The following is a 20,112-nucleotide window of genomic DNA, read 5'->3' on the forward strand; positions in this document are numbered from 1 at the left end:
GATGCTATAGGGCATTTTTAGGAAAAGTTTCCCTTCTTTTAGTATTCAGCGATATGAGTGATCATGATCTCAAGTTAAAACTCTCTATCTAATTCAACTTTTCCTTTCATTTACAAAACATGCCTCCCAAAAAGACCAATGGGAAAAGAACTTGGAACTAGCCAGCACATCCGCCTGTTTAGTAAGATCCCCTAAATGAGAATGTTTCCCATGTAGAGTTCAGAGCTGCATTCACCACCCTATCCCATTCTAAGGCAGCACAAAATGTTCAACCAAATGTTATTTTGTCCAACCCATTGGCTAATACTACTACAGCTAGAATTCGGGACTTCACTTGAATGAACCCCCCTTCGTTTTTAGGGTCTAAGTCTGAGGAGGACCCATAGGAATTCTTAGACATGTCACAGAAGGTAATAGATATCATGGGGGTAACTGCTAGTGAGGGTGCTGAGTTAGCTACCTATCAGTTGCAAGATGTAACTCATATATGTTTAAGTAATAGAAGGTAGAGAGAGGGACAAATGAAGGGCCTATAGAGTGGAGGGGTTTGCTACTGCCTTCATAGATAGGTTCTTTCCGTTAGAGTTGAGATAGTCTAAGGTGTTAGAGTTTATTAACTTGAGACAGGTCAACATGAGTGTGAAGGAGTAGTCCCTCAAGTTTACTCAGTTATCTAGGTATGCTCCTCATGTAGTAGATGATAATAGGTCTAAAATGAGTAAGTTCATATCTGGCGTATTTGACAGTGTGGCCAAGGAGTATATGACTACAATTCTGATTAAGGAGATGGGCTTGTCTAGGTTGATAGTCCATGCTTAACAGATTGAGTAACAAAAGACTAAGAAGAAAGAGAGAGAGCAAGGGGGCTAGCATAGATAGTTTTAATTTCAATCAGCTGAAGTTAGAAGGAGATAATTGTCCTTAGTTCTGCCCAAGATCTTCAGTACCAGCTCTATCTTCGGGTAGTGTACCCATGCCAAATTTCAGGAATGATGATAATGATAGGGAACCAGGCTCTAAAATTTAGGGTAGTGTAAGCAATGCTCGAAAAAACCCTCTTTGTCAAAAATATGGAAAAAACCATCAGGTTATCTGTAGGGATGGTAGTGATGTGTGTTTTGTATATAGTAAGCCCAACCATAGGATTAGCGAGTGTCCTCAAGTGGTTTCATAGAGTCAACGTAGTTACCCCCCAGTTATGTCTGATCGCCCATCTCAGTAAGGTACCGCTACCAGTGCCACCATTGGGCAGTGCCCAAATAGGCTCTATGCACTTCAGTCCCGACAGGATCAGGAAAGTTCTCTTGATGTGGTCACTGGTACATAACATGTTTACCATTTGTATGTTTATGATTTTCTAGATCCAAGAGCATCTTTGTCCTTTGTAACTCCTTACATAGTCGTCACATTTGGATTCGATCCTAAAATCTTAGCAGAATCCTTCTCAATCTCTATCCTAATGGGCAAATTTATAATAGCCTGGTGGGTATATAAAAATTATTCGGTTATGGTGTCTTAGAAAGTTGCTTCATTAGACCTTGTAGAGATATAGATGAAGGATTTTGACATTATTCTCATCATGGATTGGCTTTATTCATGTTATACTTCTGTTGATTATAGGAGAAGAATCATCTATTTTCAATTCCTAAATAGACCAGTCCTTGAATAGAGGGGTAGTACCACGACACTTATGGGTTGAATTGTTTCATACCTTAGAGTGAGAAAATTATACCCAAGAGTTTTTTCTATTATTTTGTGTAACTCAAAAACACTGATTCTGAGACTTCAAATCTTAAGTCAGTTTCAGTAGTGAGGGAATTTCTTGATGTAATCCCTGAAGATCTTTCTGGAGTTCCTCCCAAAATAGAAATTGACTTCAGCATAGACCTTCTTATAGATATATATGCTATCTCTATTACACCATATAGAATGGCTCTATCCAAACTCAAAGAGCTAAAATAGCAGTTGAAAGACCTCCTAGTTAAGGGATTCATCATACCCAGTGTTTCTCCCCGGGGTGCACTAGTCCTATTCGTGTGAGAGAAAGATAGTTCTCTCTAAATATGTATTAACTACCATTAGTTGAACAAGATCATAGTCAAGAATAATTACCTGTAAGACCCTATGAATTTCCCTTGTAGTTTGAGCCTTGAGCGTGTCAAGTGAAGTGTAATTCCAGTCTTAAAAGATTGAAAAGAGACTTCCTAAGTGATTAGTGTTTTAATCTTGTTGAATTTTCCTGAAAATAACTTTCTATAGTGTAGAGAATTGAAATAGCTTTCCAATGATACCAATTTTGTCTAAATCCAGAATCGGGGTGGGAGGTTATAACCATTTTACCGAGAGTTATCGGAACTACCCAGGTCCAATGAACAGGTTGATGGACCGTCGAGTGTGCGACGGACCATCACTCAGACCGTTGCAACAAAGGAAGTAACTCCTTTTTTAGGCCTAAGTGCGACGGCTAGGACAACGGACCATCAAGACTGCGATGGACCATCGCTGATACTGTTGTCATTGAGGTAGTGTGGCCTCATTATGGCCAACGTGCAACGGAAGATCCGATGGACAATTGAGTTTGTGATGGACCATCGATAAGACCTTCACATCGAGGAAATGTGTTCTTTTTCTAACCGTTATATGATGGATGATCCGACGGACCATCAGGCTAGCGATAGACCATCTCTTCGACCATCACAGCCCCCGTTCAAAATTTTAAGTCATTTTTTTAAGAGGGACTTTTTGATCTTTCCACTCTTTTATCAACCAAATATATTCCAAACGAAGCAAATGACTTAATCCATTATCCAAAACATAAGAGAGCTAGGGTTCCTTCCTCAAAATAAAATCTAAAACCCTTCTCCAAGAAATCTAAGAACTCACCATAGATTCTACAAATTGAGTTGAGATTTAAGTTTTCTAAGTTCAAGGGTTTCCATAACCCTCTCTCAAGAGTAACAAAAAGAGTTTTAAATAAGCTTGTTCATCCAATTTCATAATCTAAGGTATGTGGAATTTTGAACAAGGGTAATCCTTTCACCCTTATGCCCAAAGGCTTATTTAAACTATAATTTTCTGCAATCTATGAGATTTTACATGATATTGAATTAGGTTTTTTCATCCATTGTTATTGATTGAAATATCTTGATATTTCTCATGAATTGAAAGTCAAATAGCATGATTTTGCAAGTTTTCTTAAGAAATTGAAGCTGGGTTTATACCCTATGTTGTTACTCCTTGAGAATTTAAGAGTTTCAATGTTCTAGGAATTGAAGTCTATGAGTATGTTGATATTTTGAGACAAATTGTTGTAACTTCTAGATTTCTACATAAATTATGAATCTATATGCTATCTATTATGCATTATGATGAGTTTTACTTAAGATTGAATTATGGGTCATTAACCCCTACTTTAGACTTGAAATTTTATGAACTATTAGGCTATAAGAACCCATGATTTGAGTATTTTGAGATTATTGAGAAATGTTTTGACCTAATGGTCATAGAGTTTTGAAATCCACTCTATCACATAAGATTACAAATTTGATTATTGGGTTCTTATGAACAATATGATTATTGTGAAAGTGGATGTCCATAAGATGAGCAAGATAAACTAAAGGGAGTAGTATCTAGCATCGAATTGGGTAAGTTACCATGGTTTCTTACTCCAGAACTATGTGCCGCCATAGGTTTGATATTTTTTGCCTAAGGCCGAGATGATTGGGCCCGAGGCCGAGATAAGTGATCACTGAGTTTAGGTTATACTCCTTGGCAAGATTATGATGCCTCTCCCTAATATGAGGCTTCTTCCTTAGGTGGACAAGACGTTGGACTCCATGTAGCTCGTATAGTTTATGTCGGTTAAGAGAACCTACCTAAACTAAAGTATTTTCCATGGAGATAGAATATTTTCCCTAAAGCTTTGAGATAAGATATTTTCTAAAGTGAACAAAGTGCTTTCTAGTATTTTCCAAGAAAGAAAGTAGTTTTCTCTACTAATAAGAGTTATTCATCAGTTTTTAAACCAAAGTCATATGATTCCAAGTTCCAAGAATAAAAAAGTTTTACTCTCCATGAGATATATGCATGAGTTGAAAGTATTGGTTAAAGCTTTCTTCATCCTATGATTAATGAGAATAAGAGGAGAGCATAGATTTTAAAGCCAAAGTATAATAAATCACGATATTTATGTTACATGCTTCATTCTACATGATTTATGAGCTTTACATTTTAGGCTTATTTAAACCATATGAGTCATTCCTATTTGCATGCATGATTTTATTAAAGAGTATTGATATTTTTTATGTAAATGCATACACCTTATATACTCAGTACATTCCCAAGTGTTGATCTACATATACGTCTATGTGCTATATTGTCTTATAATGTAGGTTCGGGTGCTTAGTCCCAGCCTTGCAGTGATTCCCGAGTATCTTTATCTACATTTCTACAGTGATGAGTCCTCATGGTTCGAGGACCTATCTTCGGACATTTTAGTATTTGAGTGTTTACGTTATTACTTTCAGTTTAGTTTGAGTTAGTTGAGACAATAAATTCTTGTCAAAACGCATGGTGTGCATTACTCGATTTATCTAGGGGCCATAAAGATGTACCATTATTTATGTGAAATCTATTGGTGGAGTGGGATGAAAAGGGATATTACAGAGTTTATGGCTATGTGCTCCACTTGTCAGTAGGTTAAGATTGAGCATCAAAAGCCCAGCAGGTCTATGCAAGAGTTCAGTATTCCCACTTAGAAGTGGGAGGAAGTGAACATGGATTTTGTGATAGGTTTGCCTCGTACTCGCCAGCAACATAATTCTATTTGGGTCATTATGGATAGGATGACCAAATCAACCCATTCTTACCTATCCATACTTATTATTCAGCCAAGGACTACTAATCTCTATCTTAGAGAGTTGGTTAGGTTTCACAGTTTTCTATCTCAAATTGAGGTACTCGGTTTACCTCTCACTTTTGGAAAGGTTTTCAGAAGGTTCTTGGTACCCAAGTTAACCTCAGTACACCCTTTTAACCTCAAATAGATGGTCAGACAGAAGGACCATTCAGACCTTTGAAGATATGTTAAGAGCATGTGTTGTTGACTTTAAGGGTGGTTTGTATGACCACTTGCCTTTCATTGAGTTCACATATAATAATAGCTATCACTCCAGTATTTAGATGGATCTATTTGAGGCACTATATAGGAGGAGATGTAGCTCTCCCATTAGGTGGTTTGAGGTAGGCAAGACTATATTGGCAGGGCCTGATTTTGTATTTGATTCCTTAGAGAAAATACAGTTGATTAGAGAGAGGCTTAAGATAGCCTAGAGCCATCAGAAATCATATACAGATGTGATAAGGAAGGATCTTGAGTTTCAGTCTGGTGATTTTGTATATCTGAAGATCTCTCCCATGAAGGGAGTGAAGAGGTTTAGCAAGAAGGGGGAGCTTAGTCCTCAATATATTGGTTTTTACAGAATTATGAGTCATTTTAGAAAGGTGGCTTATGAGATCAAGTTGCCTGCAGGCTTAGCATCGGTGCACCCAATATTCCATATCTCCTTGTTGACAAAGTGTATAGGTGAACCAGCTGTAGTTGTTCCTTTAGAGAATGCAGATGTTCAAAACAACCTCTTTTATGAAGAAATTCTAGTCGAGATGCTTGATTAACAAGCTCGTAGGCTAAGGAACAAAGAAGTTCCCCTAGTCAAAGTTCTTTGGTACAACCAGTCTGTTGACGGAGCTACTTGGGAAGTAGAAGCAGATATACATACTAAGTACCCTCACCTCTTCTCCGCAAACTAAAACTCAGCTTAAGGTAACAACTTTCTATGACCTACTCCATCTCATATTCAGTCCCAATTGCATGTCATTTTTATGAAAGACATGTATTAATGAATCAGTTCAGTTATGTAATCACACTTCAGTTGTATATTTTCAGTATGTAAACTCAGTTCATCAGTATTTTTCAGCTAAATCAGACTCATTTGAGGACGAATGTTTCGAAGGAAGAGATATTATAATACCCCATAATTTCCTAAGTCAGTTCAACTCTTAGTGTAAGAGATTTTTGATACAGAAATTTTAATATACTTAGAATTTTTTAGTTTAAGACCTACCAAAGTGTCGAAAATTCAATCATCTTTCCAACAATATAAATTTTATCTTAATCTGATAATCGGGTAAGAAGTTATGGTAAATATAGTTTCAGGTAGTAGCCCAATACGATTGTACCGCATCACGGTGATAGGACAAAAAACACTCGTCAGGTTTTAGTGAATCACTATGATAGTACCGTGTCGTGGTGAATTTATAGTTCCCAATTGGTATTTTCCAGTTAAGAACCATGATAAGCATCGCATCGTAGAGGAGTGCTAGTTCTCACTCTTCAATTTCAAGTATCGCAATGCGATACCACCGCATCGTGCCAAAGTGCATTTTCGCACTTGACCGTGGAAATACACTTTTAGCCAAATTCTAGTGGCTCACCGCGATGGCACTGCATCGCGGTGATGACCAAAAATGGGATTTTTAGTGAGGAAAATTTAATTCTTTCCAGGGGCAGTTGGGCCTTTTTCCATAATCCTAATCAGTCCAATACATAAGATTAATGCCGTAATATCCTAATTAATCATTATTTAATACAAACTCCCACAAATCAAGAACATTTCGTCTCATATAGCAATCGCTAGCCTTCAAGATTCAAGATCAATTCCCAAGAAAATATCCAAGAAACTTTAAGAATTCAACTACTCAGGTATGTTTGGTGTTCATACTTGGGTTTCCTTCCACCCTTGGGTTTCAAGAACCCCTTTTCAAGATTTAAATTTTGATTCATGTCCTTGAATTGAATTTTATTTATGTATGTGTTGATTTTATGGGTTTTTAACCAAGAAGATTATGAATTTCAAGTAAATAAACTTGTATGTGTGTTGATATATGTACTTCTCATGTCATAACCAATGAATTGTGAATTGAATGTTGTAATCATGATAATCCTATGTTATTTTTCCTCATGTTCAAGAATCATGCTCCCCAATTGTTTGAGAAAATGCCTATATGAATGATTTGTGCATGACATCCTAAATGTAATGCTTTAAACTTGTGATATGGTTCCTTAATTTATGCTATCGAGTCCTGGGGGTATTGCATATCCAAAATTAGATGCTTACTTAGTTTCCAGTCATAATAGAATGATTCCATAGTGTCCCAAAGAGTCACATTCGATCAGTTAATAAAATCAGCATGAGTTCAGTCAAGCCTAGTATAGTCTTTTGATCAGTGTCGATTCAATTGGGAGTAGGATCCAGCACCGAGCGAACACAGGGATGGGGGCATTCCTACCAATATAGATTTTAACCCTTAGTAGTAGTCCTTGAGTTACATAACTAAGTAGCCAACATGGGGTAAGTCTTCCTCCTTCCAGACTATGGTTGATGCTATCATATATATATATATATATATATATATATATATATATTATGAGTCTTCCTTCCAGATTAGGGTTGACACAGCATTGTTAGTATCCCGTGGCAAGGGGCTAACACCCTTCCAGCTATGTTCACCGGTTGGACCCCAAATTAGTATATAATCAAGGTATATCGGTTAGATGAACACTCCCATAATTACAGTTTCTGTTTCAGTATTCAGTAAAGAACTCAGTCAGTTCTATTGAAACATGGCTATCAGTTATCAGTTACTCAACTATCAGAATTCATCACTCAGTTTCAGTGTGATCTTAGATACATAATGTATACCTATATGCGTAGTATTGCATGTTCTGTATATTCAGTAATTATAGTTTTGCATGTACTCTCTCCCAATCAATTCATGATGTTTTCTTAGTCAATTATCATTTCATGCATACTGAACCCACGTATATCAGCCTTACCTTACTTAGCATACCAGTACATTCCACATACTGACGCATACTTTCTGTTTGCACTATGTTGTCTCATATCATAGGTTAGTACGCTCAAGTTCCTGACCGTACTTAGCATCTCAGGCTATCAATAGCAGTTATAGTGGCGAGTCTTCATATTTTGAGGACAAAGATTATCTATTTTAGTATTTTAGTAGTTTAGTAGTTATTTTAGTTTGAGTTAGTTAAGGGTTTGTCCTATCAACTATGTATTCAAACAGTTAGAGTCTTTTAGACTAGCATTGTCAGTTATTCAGTTTTCAGATCTTTCGATTAGTTATACTCAGTTATTGTTTTAGTATTTTGAGAACCTTATGGCATTTTTAGATTTCTTCACACATGTTTTCATGATTATTAATTAGTGCTCACAAAAGGTACCAATCATGGGTTAGCTTGTGGTCCTTCCGGATTGTAAGCACTTTGTGACACCCAAGGTGTAGTCTCGGGGCATTACATGAGGCCATACAAGGCTTTTGCTAACTTAAACATTCTGATGGTACACGGAATTATGAAGGCACCGAGGTCTTTTTTCTTTCTCACCATCGTTCTTGACATAATGGCACTACAATGATATGTCACTTTTATTGTCTCATCCCCTATAAACAACTTCTTGGAGACCAATTCCTTCATAAATTTACCATACCCCAGAAGATCTTGCAATGTTTCTATTAAAGGAATCTTGATGGCGAGGTTGCTAAATTTAACAACGAATTATTTGAATTTACAATTTTCCCTAATTTTCAAGAACCATTAAGGGAAAGGTGGAGGAATTTGGTGGGTGGAATTGAAACAATTTGATATTCTTTCATATTTGAATTTTTAAAGGTAACCACATTTGTCCTTAACTCATCATCATTCAACCACTTTCTTTTCACATTTGTTTACTCATCATTCTCTCTTTCGCCGGGACCATCATAAAGTTCCATTCCTTTGCCAAGAATTTTTTCACTTTGAGTGACAATAGCATTTGTGGCCATACCACTTGGTACTTCCCTATTTTTTTATTCCATGAGGTGCACCAACATATGATTCAATTTCACTTATAGTTGTTGGAAGGTAATTTAATGAAACTTGTAGAAGTCATTCCTCATGTCTTTCACTATCTTGCTGATCCCTTCAACCCCAACCAAGATTCAAATCAAATATCTTTATTAATGAATCCCTCTCTTTCATAATAAGGTACACCCCAAATTTCATTGTTCCAACCTTGATTCCCATATTTCCCTTGCGATGTAATGTGGAAACCCTTCAGATAATTAGGTGACCATATTCTCCTATCATGAAGTACCTTTTCTTCCTCATCTTTAAATGCCTTGGTATCTTTTCTATCTATCACATTGACTCTTTTAGTGGGGGTCCCCAACACATATTTAGTAAAAAGTTCAAGGTGTGCCATCAGCTCGATCATACTTGTATATCTTGCTTTCTCTTAACATTAATGATGGTGACTCATAAAGGATGAGGAAGGATCCCCAATATCCACTTCAGCATCCTTTATGTGGCAAGCCCTAGCAAAATTAGCCATTTGGTATAACATCTTTATAGAACTCCATATGATGATTTAACAAGGGACCCACCGGGTACATTATCCATTATGGCTTTGTTGGTTTGGTCCAATTCCCTATAGAAGAATTGGGAAATCATTTTTTTGATATCTCATTATTTGGGTATTTCAAGAGATTTTTCTTAAATCTCCCCCATGCTTCATACCACAACTCATCATGAAATTAACAAAAGCTTGAGATTTTATCCCTCAATATTAGCATGTTGGATGGTGGGAAGTATTGATCCAAGAATATCTCCATAAGTGTGGCACACGAGGTGATTGATCCAACTGTAAGAGATCAAAGATACAATGTTGCCTTACACGTTAGAAAGAATGATAAGAGACATAATCTATGGATTCTTGTGATATGTGAGTGATGTCTAAGGGGGAACAAACTTCTTTGAAGTTCTTCAAATACAAATTGGGGTCCTCATGCGCTTTATCCCTAAAGAGACCCTTTAAGTGAAGCAATTAGAGAATGACACTTGTAATATAAATTACCAACACCGCCCATGCCCATTGTAGTCTGACAAAGCCTCTAACTAGACTTAATGAACATCCGATCAAGACATGCCCCCTACCATAGCCAAAACCCAAACCAAGAAAATAAATATATTGAAAAGAAGTCCATAGCAAAAAATGGTCCCGTCTGGACTATAGAAGATCACCACTTTAATCTAACTCAAAGCTATCCTAAAATCCATGTCACTGAGCAGGAGGAATGCCAGTATGGTCAGTTCTTGCTTCAAGTGGGGGTACAACACCTAAAGATAGTTAGCGGAGTGAATGCTACATATAACTCAGGGATAAAGGTAAAATAATGAAATTATTCAAAACCAAATAATATAACCATATGCAATCACATGTATATATACATATATTGTGCCGAGATAAGGAACAAGGTTTAGCATGTATGTAAATCTTTAAACAGGGTTGTGTTGCTTGGCCATCGAAAAACCATCCATGGGCTAAATGAGTTCAGTTCCCTCTGCTAAAAGGCTTCCAGTACGTGTTAGCTGCATGACTGGATAAAAGAACCTGAGATGGCTAGTACACTCCCACAGTACAAAGTGTGGCATCATGCACACGTCCAGTAAGACCATCCTCACATCGACAATGTGAGTTTTCAATGTCGTCCCCTCTAGGACCCCCACATTCCATGACTTTTCTACTTAACCCGCATTAAGACTATTGTAAATAATTTACCTATTACTAACCATTTACCTAGGATTCTTTTAATTAGGCATTAACCATTTGTATTTTCATACAAAAATTAGAGATTGCAAGTTTATTACCTTATGCCATATAAACCATTAAACCAAATTAGACTCAATCATTTCTAACTAACCAAAACTATTTATAATCAAACCATGGCCACCAAGGCCTTTCCAAACCTTAAAAAACCAACCAAAAAAAATTCATATTTGTTTAACCATTTATGCCATACAAAGATTCCAAGGAAAATCAAACTATGTGACAAAAATTATTCTCATTGAAAAATAAACAAACAGGTTAAGGGCATGCCATTATCAAAAGAAAACTCATCAAATTAAGGTGGTTCAACTATGACCCCTTCATTAAATCACCGTTCCCATGCATGTACATGTCCAAAACCATAATTAAAACATGCATAATCACAATTTAAACCATAAACAATATTCAATAATATGCATTCAAACCCCTCAACATTGATTTTAAAACCTCCGTCAATGATTCATGAACAATGCTTTAAAAATGTTATTTTAGTAAGCTAACAATGAGGGAAGAGTCATATGCCTGAATTACAAAGATTCACAGAGAGAGATTGATCCTTAAGCCATTAGATGACCACTTTGGAGAAACGCTAGACAATTTTTCTTGAGGGGATTTTGTGAGAGTAAAGAGGATGTTTAATCTTGTAGAGTATAGAATGAATGACCAAAAAGTGTTATAGGGATATGGGGTCTTGTATAAGCCAAACGGCCATCATAGCTTTTGACAACATAATTGGAGACTATAACTTAAAGACTCAAGCTTTGGTCACCTCGAGGACACAAGAGCATGTATGGAGGACCCGTTTGGAGCACACCATAAATCAATCCCACGTGTGGAAGGTTTCTTAGGGGTTTGCCTTTAATGCATACCCAAGACTACAAGTTGAACCCATGGCTTTGGAGCCTGAAGAAGGTGCTTTTGGAGTGTTGGGACTTATTAAGGGCATTTTAGTGATTACACATATTGATTCCAACACTTCATAGAAGCCCCTATCATTAAGGGTGTTGTAGTTATTTTACCTTTTATTTTTAATAGCATATAAACAGTCTTTTATTAGGTCATTTGCTCTTTAGTTTTTGATTAATGGTGAAATCTTGAAAAACCTTGAGAGTTTCACCTCTCTTAAAGAGTTCTTAGTGTAGGTCTTGGAAAAGTCAACTTTGGTATAGGGCTTGGAAAATTCAATATTATACGTTGTTTAGAAATGGTGGTTGTAAGGTGAATTTAATTCCCTTAGCAGTCACCGTAAGAAGATTGGTGTTTGAATTGGCAAGTGTAAGAGTCTTTAAGTTTGACACACGTTGGGCTCTTACATCTTCGTAAGTTATTATTTCATCTTTTCTATCCTTTATTTTATGTATTATTTGTGTTTTCATTCTTGTTATTGTATTTTAGTTCTTGTTGTGGTGTTCCTTCCATAGCGCTTGTCCTCTTGCTTATGGTTTTGTCTTATGATCGTATCTTGTTCCCATTGTTCTTAAGCCTGTTTCTGCATTTGGGGTTGATTACTTATCATTTGGTATAAGAGAAAGGATATATTTCATTCCTATGGAACCAATCTTGGTCTTGTTATCTTTAAAATAAAAAAAAGTGTTGAAAACTAAAGATCCAACAAAAAAATATTCTATCATGTTTTTGTGTTTTGGCCAAAACTTTGAACTTAGATTTAGGATATTTTAGTGTTTTTTGTTTGTTTCTAGTGTTACGTTCTTGTTCCCTAACACTTAGTGAATCTAGATCTTGGATTTCAGCTTAATCCTAGTCGTTTTGAGTTGTTATCCATTGTTGAGTTGAAGGTTGAAGAAACTAGAAGGGTGAATCTCAAAATTGAAAGGGTTGTTATTGATATTGTGGCTTGAAAAATGTGTGGTTGTTGTTTGGTAGTTCATGTGTGTTTGATAAATTCAAAAATCACTCAAATTTGAAGGTCATTTGTTTAAGGTGCACTTTTGAGTGTTCTTGGTGTTCTTCACCATCTTCATAAGTTGTTGGCAAGAACATTCAAATGTTGAATATTTGATCTAAAAGAGTGAAGAGATATGGTGTGGTCTTTTGTATGTCTTGAAAGAATTTCCAAGGCATCACAAAAGAAGAAAGGCACAATAGACCTTTCAAAAAGGTGTATTACCAAAATGGAGAAAGTCCACCTACCAAGACTTACAAAAAAAGAAAAGGAGACAAAAACCTTTAAAAGGTTGTCTTGCCAAAAGGGTGCAAGAAAGTCAAAGTCTCTAGAATTCTGAAAAAAGGCTCCAAAGTCTTGTTTGTCCCTACGAAAACTGAATTTCCACATCTTTCAAATTAAATTTGACCAATTCAAAATTGCCAACAAGAAAAAAAACTGCCATGTCTCCCAAACCACCACATCACCAAACTGCCACATCCTCAAAGTGCCACGTCAACAACGTTCCAAATACCTTGAAGCTCAAATTTAAATTCTAAGTTTATTTTCTTTGTTTTGTTAGTTTCATTTCTTAATTCTAATACTATTTAACAAATAGTAATCACCTACTAGATTGTGAATTTGTTTTGAATCTATTTTCACTGTGTGTTGGTTATTTTTGTGCTTTTCTCATTTTTAATTTGTCATAATTGTTTTGTTTCAAGTATGTAAGCTGAATTGTTTTGGTTTTGTTTCTTGAATCGATCAAACAAGAATCTATTCAGGTCGCTAAGTAGGATTGACATCATATTGACTAACAGAGTATAAGAAAATTTCAATATTTACAGCTTCAATTGTGAGGATCACAAAGGTGAGTACATACGAGTGTTAGTGAGGATCTTTTACTACTTATCTTATTTGTTCATTTTGTAGGTACAAGGAGGTATAAGGGGAATATGTCTTTGATAGCCGCAGATTATTATGACTACGACATAGGAAATTAATGTTGTAGTGAGGGATTTTATGGCTACGAAGTTGTTGGAGATTATGGGGGCTATGAAAATAGCCAAGATCAAGACACGAGCATATTTGAAAGATTTGGGTTTGAGGGGGAAAATGACATGAATAAAGTGCCTAGTGCTTATAGTGAGTAGGGAGATAATGAAGAGCCTTGTGATGGTTTTTATAATGATGTTGGGGAATGTGAGGAGTCTTACACTTCCCACTTCAAACCTAGATATGGTGTTAGGTATAAACCTTTTCATTCACAAAGCTTATCAGAGCTATGATGAGAGTGCACGTAAGGAGTGTGAAAATTTCTATCTTCACCTTGTAGTACTTCTTATCAAGACCGAAGTGGTATGAATGGTTATACTAGCTATAATGGAGGTTGTCCCAGGAGAAGAAAAGGGTATGCATCTCAAAAGCCGAAGGGTACCCATGTGCCTTACAATGCTGATCCAAGAAGGAATGTTCACTCTGGAAAGGTGATCATTTGTGGGATATCGGGCTGCCTCATTGTAAAAGATGATATGTGCTATAGAAACTACATCTTTCCATCCATGGTTGACTATTTGGGGTTGTTTCGAGAACTTTTACTTGTTCCATATTCCTTGGACGGGTTTAAAGTTACCGAGAGGGTGAAGGTTGTCTTCTCCCAATTTTAATACCATAAGGAGGTGTGGTGCGATATTTTTCCCTGGACATACGATCATGTAAGCTTGGGTGTCGATTGGTTTGCACAACATAAAGTTCCAAATGTGCAAAATTGTCCTATTGTTGTAAGAGACCGATAGGGAAATCATCTCATGACTTCCATTTTTTCCAATTTGTAAAGAGAAGTGCTCACTTACTCTAATCCGAATGAAAATGGGAGACAAAAGATTGAGAGGGATGAGGGTGTGCAAGGTGGAAATCCAAGAGTGAAAAAAGGAGAGGTTGTGAGAAGTGAAGTGAGAGGATTGCCACCAAACCATGATAACTTTGTTTGTCCTTCTATTTCAAAGGACATTTATGTAGGTACCAACATGGAAAGCAGAGGAGAGCAAGGCTGAAGAGAAGTTGCTACCAAATCTTATGGGGGACGTTCACACCAAGGTGAAGAAGAACATACTCAAGAACTTCAAGGTAAAATAGCTAAATATTATACTTTTATGCATGTGAATGATGATTGTGTGGTTAGTAGACCATTGAGTGTGAGTAGTAGCTTACCTACATGTGAGTATATTGATTTTTTGCCACTTGTTGATGATGTATATGTCGTGCGTGTAGATACACTAGTTGATCCTATTGATGACCAAATTAACTCTTCTTGTAAGATCAATTTGTGTCTACCCAGTGCTGAAGCCATTATGTTGAATGAAAGTACATCGTCTTGTGAAAATTGTGTTGATCAAATTGTGTGTAAAAATTGCCCACCACTTGAGGTTTTGTGTTTTATGATTAATCAATCTCAAGTGAGTGAATAATTTGAAAATATTGGTCAAGGGAATAGGAACCCGTGAACTTGTTTTGTGGTATATATTATAATGTTTTCTTGGCCCATAGGGATAATTGTAATGACCCAAAATCACCCCTCGGGATACCATACAGTGCCTAGGGTCACAAGTGACCCCAACCTAACCCTTCACTTGGCATAACACATAGATAACTCAATAAAGTACATAAATTCAGAAGAATAAAGCGGAAGATAACTCTATTATGAATTTGCTCAACACAAAATTGAAGTCACAATGTTACAACTCTGCTTTTGCAATAAAACTAAAACTCAATACAACAACTCTTACTGACTATCTATGAAGCCTCAAGTAGTACTGATTATGGGTAGCTGGGCCATGGCACCCAACCACCCTAACTCAATATGACTGAATAAGGGAAATACAACACTTTTTTACTGTATCATTGACTCATGGCCCTGAATCAAAAGGACCCATCACCTGAGGACTAGAGGTTGCGAACTGATGGAATATGGTACATGCGCTACAAGCCGTACCTACATTATGAGATAATGTAGCACATAAACATATATGTGGATCAGCACTTGGGAATGTACTGAGTATATGGGGTTGAATACTTATGTATAAAATAGTCTGAATCTTCTTCAATCAAATCATGCATGCAATATGGGGTAACTCACATGGCTTGAACAAGTATAAAATGTAAAACTCATAAGTCATGCAAGATAAAGCTCATAAGTCATGCAAGATAAAGCATGTAACACAAATCTCGTGAATCATTATACTTTAATGTTGAAGTCAGAAATCTTCTCTTATTCTCAATCCTCAATGCTAAAGGAACTTTAAATAGTACTTTTAAATCATTCATATATCTCATGGAGAGTAGAACTTCTTTAACGCTCAAGATCTCATAACTCTTTTAAATTGAAATACTTGGAATTCGGAATCAAATAACTTTGAAACATACTAGAAGGCATTTCATCCACTTTGGGAAAATATCTCATTTTAATCTATAGGAAAATCATTCAATCTCAATGGAAAGATACTCTAGTTCAGGGAAGTAACTTATCTCAAAGCATCATGAAAAATACCATATCAAGAGAGAATACTTCCGTTTAGAGAAACAACTCATATCAAAGAAATACTTTAGTTAGGGAATCAATTCGCAACTTTACCATTTGGAAAATAGCTCATAGGAAGGGAAAATACTTTAGTTTTCAAGGAAGTACTAATGTCAAAGTTTAAAAGGCAAGGGAGGTTCTCGTAACTGACCTAAACCATGCGAGCTACATGGGGTCCAATGTTTTGTCCTCCTAAGGAAGAGACCCCATGTTGGGGAGGAGCGTCATACTCTTGCCAAAGAGTATAACCTAGGTCTTGTGATCGCTAAACGAAACTCGGCCTAAGGCCTAATCATAATCATCATAAACTCGATCTCAGGCCCAACCTATGGTGGCACGTAGTTTTGGGGAAAGAAACTATAGTAACTTACCTGCTCGGTGCTAAATACTACTCCCTTTAGATTATCTGTGCTTATCTCATAAAAATTAACTTTTAGAATAATCTCATGGTTCACCACGAACCCAATAATCAAATCGATAATCTCATATAATGAGGTGGATTTCAAAGCTTTCGGACCATTAGGTCAATTCATTTCTCAATCATCTCAAAATACTTAAATCATGGGTGCTTATAGCACAAGATTTCATAATTTCACAAGTCTCAAATAGGGATTACTAACCCATAATTAAATCTCAAGTTAAAGCTTATCAAAAGAATAATATATAGCATATAGATTCATAAATCATGTGGAAATCTGGGAATTTCACCAATTTTTCTCAAAATCTCAATATAGTCATAGGCTTCTAAAACCTCATAGATTCCAGGAAAATCATGATTTAAATAAGCCTTTGGGCACAAGGGTAAAACGTTTACCTTTGATCAAAACCCCACATACCTTGAATTAGAAGCTTTGGATGAACTCCCACTTTTGGAACTATATTCGTACTCTTGAATAAGGGTTCTTAAGGACCTTGACTTGGCAACCTCAAATCTTTACTCAATTTAGAAAATCCATGATGGATTCTTGAGGTTCTTGAAAGAGATTTTGGATACTTAGGTTTTTTTATGAGAGAAAACGTGAGAAAAACCTTATAGGATGCTTGTAAATGACTTTGATTTGGTGTTTGCACAGTTTTATAGTCTTGGAGAAAGTCCAAAGTGCCTTTTTTAACATCTGTACAAAGATGGAAAAATTAAACTGGGAACTCGATTTCATAGGCCACCGCGACGCGCCACTTATTGCGATGGCTCACTGGAATTGACAATTGGTAAATTGTGAGTCCCTGCGACGCGAAGCCATCACATTGTCCCACTGGTTGGGACCTGGACCTTTAGCACGATGCGCCACTATTGCGAAGTTCCACTGGAATTTAACAATTGTCAAATAGACTCTCTCCGCGATGCGTCAAGCACTAAATGACGCGGTTTTATGACTAGGACATAAATTAGCCATAACTTCTTAGTCAGGTATCGAATTTGGGAGAATCTTATATCGATTGAAAGCTTAGTAAATTTCCCATTTGATAAAAAGTCAAAATTAGGTAAATTCTATTTGGTTAACACAACTCTTACTTAAAAAGTCACTTCTCAATCTTTTGGGGTCGGAATCATTCCTCACTTGCCATGCCCTAAGGCTCAAACTATGAGGGAACTTTACAGGGTCTTACAATATCTCCCCCTTGGGAACATTCGCCCTCGAATATTGCTAGTCAGGATAGGAATACGGGGAGAATTGAGGATGCACAATTGAAATACTTGCCAAACTAATTTTTTTTTCTCTTTAAACTTGGCATACTCAATGAATACATAGATTCATAATAGGAATGACTATGTAACTGACTCTCAGATTAGAGAGGCGTTGAATGAAGGAAGGGTGTTACCTTCGTCTAACTCTGGGCTAACTTGCCTTAGTCTTATAACAAAGAGTTGACTTACGTTGAATTTAGAGCTTGTGATCATTAACTGACTAAATCTAGGATCGAACCTCCCTAACTGACTATCAATGATAATAAATGATTACGTTTGATACCTAACCTATGTAGTAGGGGATCTCTGAATCTGCCAAAGAAGACAATCAACTAAACTCAAAATTGAGATCAAGCCTACCTGACAGGTGATCTCGGAGACTGGAAACACTGATACTGAATAACTGAATCTCCTGATATAGGTAACAGAGTTCTGAGGTTGAGATCAGTCCTCTCTAGCGAGCAATCTCAAGAACTGATGGTAATGAAGCTAATTAACTAAGTCTACTCGTATGAATAGCTGAATTCGCTTGGCTCCATTAGCTGACGGAATATTACTGAATCTCGTTATCTGGCTGAAAGACACAAAGCTCTGAACAGAGTACTCGCATACTAATGAGGCTTTCACTGAACACTTGTCCACTACTCGATATGAGCCAAGTACAAAACTAAGGTTAAAGTGCTAACAGTACTGAGATTACTCAAATTCTATAACAGTTTGAGATTTCTGAGTTCTATAACTCACTGGGTTTTGAGAATCATGGCTCGGCTAAGATTATCGCGAAAACTAACATGGGCTCTAGATAGCAGCTAAGTTGTTGGGTACATATATACCCCTATGACTCGACAATAAAAAGTAAATCATAACCATTCATGAATAATCGAGACCACAGACATCCATTCACTATCACAATCAGTAAGGCATCACTTCACACATTTAGGAATTATAAGCACGCGATAACATAGGGGGACATGCTATTCGCTTATATGCTATTCAACAAGGTCTTTCCCCAAACAATTAGTACGTATTTAAGTCTTAGCATATATCGGAGAGCATATACTTGGGGAAAAATTCATGCTATTATGTCACACTTCATTTGTCAAACACTTAGCATGTATTAAAGGCACCTAATTGGGGAATTCCATACTACCATGTCTCAATTCATTCACTAAGGCTTTTCAACAAACCCTTGGTGTGCATGGTCTTGCACACAATTGGGAGGTGGGGAGGGGTTTCTGGTCAGTTTGCTACAATGGAACTAATTCCTTTACATAGGCATTTTATCGAACATATGGGGAGCAAGCTTTGCTTATTCAACCATTTCTACATTTAATTGACATGAACGCATCATCTAACAAGAAACTTGAAGAGGATATATCATGAACATCACATAAGTATCACATACTAAGTTTAAAGCTTGATAATCTTGTCAACAAACATGAATCAAAACTCAATAATAGCTTAAACATCAATTTCAACTCACATGAATCATGAACAACTCATAAACATAAAAAATTTTAAATTTAGAAAAGGATTCTTGAGCTTCTTGGATGAAAAGGACGCAAGAATCAACATTTGTATATGACTATCTACCTCAACATAAACTATAACACCCCAAAATATCATCCCGAGATGCCACACGATGCCCAAGGCTACACATAGCCTCAACCTAACCCTTTAAGCCAAAACATTACCCTTGGGTTCCAACATAACAACATACATGCTACGCTAAGGATATATATATAAGTACATATCATATCACACGCATATGGCACGGAATATCGTTAGACTGTACATATAGAATGTCTATACACAAACCAACCCAATAATACACTAGTCTGACATAGCCTCTATATAGCAAAATCAATGAGCAATAGGGACAAACCCCCAACTGACTCAACAAACCAAAGGGATCACAAAACAACAGCACCAAAACTAGCAACTTGGTCCTCGAACCGTGAGGACTCACCACTAAATAAACGTAGATACGGCACTCGAATATAACTGTCGCGGCTGCAGCTGAGTACCTGAACCTACATCATGGTAAGAATGTAGCCTATAGAGAAATATGTGGGTCAGCACAAGATACGTACTGAGTATGTGGGGGCGCATGCAAAATATAAATAATACCACAAATTTCATAAAAATGTACATGCGGACCATAATGACACACCTGGCTTGAGTGACATTGAATCATGAAACTCATAACATCTTAGATAGGAAATGTAGGAGGAAAACCTCA

At 36.6% G+C, this 20,112-nt stretch overlaps 1 non-coding gene across 1 annotated transcript; it reads left to right on the plus strand.

The window, feature by feature from the left end:
* Nucleotides 1-9,577: 9,577 nt before the first annotated feature.
* LOC124898263 lies at nt 9,578-9,684 on the plus strand. The gene has a single exon (XR_007055238.1). It is a non-coding gene; the product is annotated as a small nucleolar RNA R71 (small nucleolar RNA).
* Nucleotides 9,685-20,112: the final 10,428 nt, after the last annotated feature.

Source organism: Capsicum annuum, chromosome 4 (genome assembly GCF_002878395.1).
Source record: "Capsicum annuum cultivar UCD-10X-F1 chromosome 4, UCD10Xv1.1, whole genome shotgun sequence".
NCBI lineage: Eukaryota > Viridiplantae > Streptophyta > Magnoliopsida > Solanales > Solanaceae > Capsicum > Capsicum annuum.